Consider the following 6560-nt stretch of genomic DNA (forward strand, 5'->3'; position numbering starts at 1 on the left):
CCCGGCCGCCGCCGACCCCGCCGAACTCGTCGCCGGCACCTCCCTGGCCGGCCCCTCCTCCTCTCAAGGCCCTCACCGGCGATCCCGTCGACATCTCCGACGAGCTACAGTGATTCCGGTGGACCACGTAATCCGCGCAGATCTCAGATCTGAAAATATCTCGGTTGACTTTTTGCCCGAAACCCTAGTTCATGTGCCCATCTTCATCATGCTATAATTTTGCATCCGTAACTCCGTTTTTGGCATATAGCATATCAAAATGTTCACCTCAGAGAGTACATAATTTCATTCCATTGCATCATTTTCATTTGAGTTCATCTTGATGCCCGAAATGCGGTTAGAAGAGGGCTACTTGAGATAATTGTCAGATCTGCTGCTCCATTTAGATATTTATTATTTTTGCCATGTTTATTGTGTGCAGGTTATGCCCATGAGCTCTACATATGTTTTGTTAAGGGTTTTGCCATATTTCCAGAGGTGCAACCCATGTATTTTTGTGATGTGTGTGGTGGCTAGTACAAGCTTGCAAAGTGTGGCACTTGTTAGTGCTGATTTCAGGGACTTAGCATTTCCACAAAGTCCTTGATCTGTTTATCTCATGCTGCCATATGTTCATGTTGTTTCCTAGTGATCCGTGCCTCTTTTGAGGATGATCAGTAAGGATGTTTTGTTAATCTTGTAGTGCTCTATCCATCCATGTCTTTGTTTGTAATTATGGATAACCCTAGCTTGAGTCAATCGAGCTCTACTTTTGCTACTTCGTGAATCTGGGCAGATTGTCTACTTGTTAGCGATTTTGCCGATGATGTTGTAGTTGATCCGTGCATGCTATGCTATTGTTCTTGCCATGTCTAGCTTGCATTTTGTGTATTCTTGATGGGTGTATGCTTAGATTATCATGACTTGCCCTGTAGTGAGTGCATCGAGCTCGTAAACATGCCTACTTGATATCTGTTTTCAGCATGCTCCAGTTTTCACTAAGTCTGAGAACTGATTATGTTTTTGCCATGTACACATGCTTGCAATTGTATTTTTTGATCCCTTTTGGCTCAAGGTCACTAAGGGACTTTTGTTAAGCTCTTTGAGTAGCTCCATGCCATGCTTTACTTTGCCATGTTCAGGTCCTGTAGCATGTAGTTTTGTTGCTCCGAAGAGTGCTACCTGATTTGAAATTCCAGACAAGTGTTAATTTCACTAAGTCTGAAATCTATTTGCCATATGCATTTTTGCCATGCTTGTTTGAACCTGTTAATGGATAAATTGGCCGTAGCTCAGTGCTATACTTTTGTTAAGCATCTTGAATGCATCCCTACCATGTATTTTTTTGCCATGTTTGGGTGCTGTATCATGTTCATCTCATTGCATTTAGATGGCCACTTGCTGTAAATCACAGACCGGTGTCATATTTGAATTGCTTGCCATTTCCAAACCGTAACTCCGATTCCGACGTTCTTTATATTGTTTTCAAGCGACTTCATCTCATCTTTCCAGTGGCACACTTGGATTCCCAAGTTGAGGCCTGTTTCATGCATCCCTTGTCAAATCTTGCATATGCATCCTGCATCGCATCCTGCATCGCATCCCGCATAGCATACCATGTTTGCATCATATTGGTTGATCCTTGCACGTGGTTGATTGTGTACTTGTTGCTTGTTTGTCTTGTTTGGGTAGAGCCGGGAGACGAGTTCGCTAACAAGGAGCCCGTTGAGTTTTCTTTCGAGGATCCAGTCAACTCTGACAACTGTGCAGGCAAGATGATCATACCCTCGAAATCACTACTATATTTGCTATGCTAGAATGCTCGCTCTTTTGCTATGCCAATGCTACGATGCCTACCATTTGCTTCCAAGCCTCCCAAATTGCCATGTCAAACCTCTAACCCACCATGTCCTAGCAAACCGTTGATTGGCTATGTTACCGCTTTGCTCAGCCCCTCTTATAGCGTTGCTAGTTGCAGGTGTAGATTGGAGGCCGTTCCTTGTTGGAACTTTTATTTACTTGTTGGGATATCATTATATTGCTATGTTATCTTAATGCATCTATATACTTGGTAAAGGGTGGAAGGCTCGGCCTCTCGCCTAGTGTTTTGTTCCACTCTTGCCGCCCTAGTTTCCGTCATATCGGTGTTATGTTCCCGGATTTTTGCGTTCCTTACGTGGTTGGGTTATAATGGGAACCCCTTGATAGTTCGCCTTGATTAAAGCTTTTCCAACAATGCCCAACCTTGGTTTTACCATTTACCACCTAGCCTCTTTTTGCCTTGGGTTTCCGGAGCCCGAGGGTCATCTTATTTTAAACCCCCACGGGCCAGTGCTCCTCTGAGTGTTGGTCCAACCTAGAGCCCCTTGCAGCGCCACCTCGAGGAAACTCGAGGGCTGGTTTTAGTTGTACGGATTGCTTATCCGATTGTGCCCTGAGAAAGAGATATGTGCAGCTCCTATCGGGATTTGTCGGCACATTCGGGCGGTGTTGCTGGTTTAGTTTTAACCTGTCGAAGTGTCTTGAAGAACCGAGGTACCGAGCCTGATCGGAACGTCTCGGGAGGAGGTCTATTCCTTCGTTGACTGTGAGAGCTTGTCATGGGCTAAGTTGGGACTCCCCTGCAGGGATTTGAAGTTTTGAAAGCCGTGCCCGCGGTTATGGGCAGATGGGAATTTGTTAATGTCCGGTTGTAGATAACTTGAACCTTAACTCAATTAAAATGAATCAACAGTGTGTGTTACCGTGATGGCCTCTTCTCGGCGGAGCCCGGGAGGTGGACTTGGTGTTGGAGTAATGCTTGCGCATGTTGTTCGTTAGTTTCTCGCTCGCGCTTTGCCTCCTCTTCTCGCTCTCTTTTGCGAACAGGATAGCCACCATATTTGCTAGTCGCTTGCTGCAGCTCCACATATTTACCTTGCCTTACCTATAAGCTTAAATAGTGTTGATCGCGAGGGTGCGAGATTGCTGAGTCCCTGTGGCTCATAGATTACTATTACACCAGATGCAGGGTCTGATGATTCCACTCTAGGTGACGCGCTCGAGCTCAAGTGGGAGTTCGACGAGGACTCTCAACGATACTATGTTTCCTTTTCCTGATGATCAGTAGTGGAGCCCAGTTGGGGGTGATCGGGATCGTGTCGCATGTTGGGTTATCTTTTATTTTGGCGCCGTAGTCGGGCCATGAGTGTTTGGATGATGTAATGTTATTTATGTACACTGATTGACGTGGCGAGTGTAAGCCAACTATGTTATCTCCCCTTTTATTATCTATATTACATCGGATGTTGTGAAGATTGCCTAACTTGCGACATATGCCTTCAATGCGATTATGCCTCTAAGTCGTGCCTCAACACGTGGGAGATATAGTCGCATCAAGGGTGTTACAAGTTGGTAATCAGAGCCTTCCCCGACCTTAGGAGCCCCATTGCTTGATCGTTCTAGCAGCCGAGTTGTGTCTAGAAAAATGTTTTGAGTCATTTAGGAATTATATATCGGAGAGTTTAGGAATTCTTTTTACTTCCCAGTCTCCTCATCGCTCTGCTAAGGCATCCTGATGTAGAGTTTTGACTCTTCTCTTCTCAAATTTCACAATTTTTTTAGGATCACGCGGGTATCTTGGAATCGTTCCGATGGTTTTATGACGAGAACATTGTCTTGGTGCCTCCTGTCAGGGGTTTTGTGGAAGTGTCCCGGGGAGTTGAGCTCCGAGGTGTTGTCATCATAATTTTATCATTGCAGTTCTAGAATACCTGAGTTTAGTACGCCGACATCGAAAATCTCTTTTATGCAGTTCGTTGGTGAGATAACCTCGACGCCACCCAGTACTGGGGCGGGAGTTCAGGAGTATCGCCATAACTGGTAACGGATGCTTTTCGAAGGTTGAGGTAGATGGTTTCTGAAGTTTTTCTCGGTTATGTGTTGAAGGATGGATACAGCTGGATGTAGGATTTGCTAGATTTGGGTGAGATATTATGCTTCCCCTGTATCCCCAACACCTGATTGCATAACCGGAAATGTTCGGGAGTTTCATAGGTGGGAATTCTTTTAGTTCTAGATCTTCTTCCACGGATATTGGTTTGAGATTGGGATTTCTTACCGATAATTCGTTCTTGATCCGTACCTTGTTGATTTATTTCTCTACCTAAATTCTAAGTGGCTTCTCAATTTATGGATATGTGACCATTTCAAGAGGAATGCATTCGTTCATTTTGTTCGGATGTGAAGACTATATGTTGCAATTTTCATCCCGTTGGATTTAGCTTCAATATTTGTCTATAAATGTGCTAATGGTGGTCAACCTCTTCAGGATGGCTCCTCCAACGCGCACGACTCCGAATCCTGATCCGCCACCACCTCCACCTCCTTCGGAGGCATGGCAAGCTGTGATGGCCGCAACCAATGCAAACACATAGTTGATCATGCAAATTCTCCAAGAGCGCAATCAAGGCAACCAAGGGAACCAAGGCAACAATCAGAATCACTTTGCTACACTCAACCAGTTCCTTGCTAACGGGTCAAAGACTTTCAGCAATTGTGTTGAGGCAACCGATGCTGACGATTGGCTTGTGGATCTGTGCAAGCATTTCGAGTACAGTAACGTTAGGCCTGAGGACTTTGTCAAATTCGCTTCCTTCCAACTCAAAGACCAAGCCGCAGAGTGGTTCCAGCAGTACAAGGATTCCAGAGGTGGATGTGTTATTACCTGGGATGAATTCCGTCAAGATTTCAGAGCTCATCATATCCCTCAGAGCGTGGTTGAAAGCAAGCATGAGGAATTCCGCAACCTGAAGCAAGGCTCTTTGTCTGTCTATGACTACAACAAGTTGTTTCAGAAGCTCGCCCTCTTTGCCAAGCAGGACGTCCCTGATGAGAAGAGCATGATATACCAGTTCAGGGGTGGTCTTAGAGAAGAAATCCAGCTCACTCTTGTTCTCTTTGAGCCCTTGAGATACGATGAGTTCTACAACATGGCATTGAAGCAAGAGGCCGCTCAACTGAGATGTGATGCTTCCAAGAAGCGAGTCAGAGATGTTACTCCTTCTTCCTCTACTCAAGTGGCCAAGCAGCAGAAGTATTGGCTTCCTCCTCCTCCGTTACGTCAGCCGTATCAGCAGAAGAGCAAAGGTGGCAGTGGATCTTCCCACCCACCCAACCCTGGCTTTCTGAACAAGACTTCGTCTCAAGCTCCAAGATCAAGTGCTCCGTATCACCGTCCGCTTTCAGAGGTCACGTGCAACAAGTGCCAATAGAAGGGTCACTACGCCAACAAGTGTTTCAACCAGAGGCGTCTTCCTCCTCCTCCTCCTCCTGTCAGATCGGCAAGTACAGCTGTGGTCAAGCATAACCCCAAGTACGCCAAGGCCAATATGGTGAATGCAGCTCAGGCAGAGGATTCATCAGATGTCATCATGGGTAACCTTCCTGTTAACGATATTCCCGCAAGAGTTCTTTTTGACACTAGTGCATTGCATTGTTTCATCTCGAGACCTTTTGCATCTAAGCATGATTTTGTTACTCAAGTGTTGCCGAAACCGTTGGCTATTGTCTCTCCGGCCCGTCAAATGACATCTCGAGTATGCGTTCCGGATGTCACAATCACTTTTGGTGACTATAAGTTCTTGTCCTCTCCAAATGTTCTTGGTGACTCGGATATTGATCTTATTCTCGGAATGGATTGGCTTTCTAAGCACAAGGCTCAGCTTGATTGTGCAGCCAGTAAGATTCAATTGACTCATTCGTCTGAGGATGTAATTGTCTTTGCCGCTCGTGATGATACCATCCGTTTGATTTCTCTCAATGAGAAGGGTGAACTGGATGCTATCTTGCAAATTCCAGTCGTTTGCGAATATCAAGACGTCTTTCCAGAAGGGCTTCCAGGAATGCCTCCGCACCGGCCAGTTGAATTCGTTGTTGATCTTGAGCCCGGCACGGAACCTGTGAGCGTCCTTACAAGCTCGGACCTGAAGACTTGAAGGAGCTGAAGAAGCAACTCGATATTCAAGAAAGAATGGGTCTCATCTGGCCTAGTTCTTCTCCGTGGGGTTGTAGTGTTCTTTTTGTGAAGAAGAAGGATGGAACGGACCGACTTTGTGTTGATTACCGTCCATTGAACAAGAAGACCATCAAGAACAAATACCCACTTCCCAACATCAACGAGCTGTTCGAACAACTCAAAGGTGCCCAAGTATTCTCCAAGCTTGATCTCCGTATGGGTTATCATCAGATTCGAATCCGTGAGCAAGATATTCCCAAGACGGCTTTCAGGACAAGCTATGGTTCATATGAATACACTGTCATGTCTTTTGGCCTCGTCAATGCTCCTCCGACGTTCTCTCGCATGATGAACTTCATTTTCAACGCCTACACCAATGACTTCGTTTTGGTCTATCTCGACGACATTCTGGTTTCTCGAAGAAGAAGGAAGATCATGCCAAGCACTTGCGTTTGGTGCTTGATAAGCTAAGGGAACATCAGTTCTACGCCAAGTTCTCCAAGTGCGAATTTTGGCTCAATGAGGTTCTTTATCTTGGTCATATCATCTCGGCCAAGGGCATTGCGGTGAATCCTGAGAAAGTGTC

This window comes from Triticum aestivum, chromosome 7A, assembly GCF_018294505.1.
Source record: "Triticum aestivum cultivar Chinese Spring chromosome 7A, IWGSC CS RefSeq v2.1, whole genome shotgun sequence".
NCBI lineage: Eukaryota > Viridiplantae > Streptophyta > Magnoliopsida > Poales > Poaceae > Triticum > Triticum aestivum.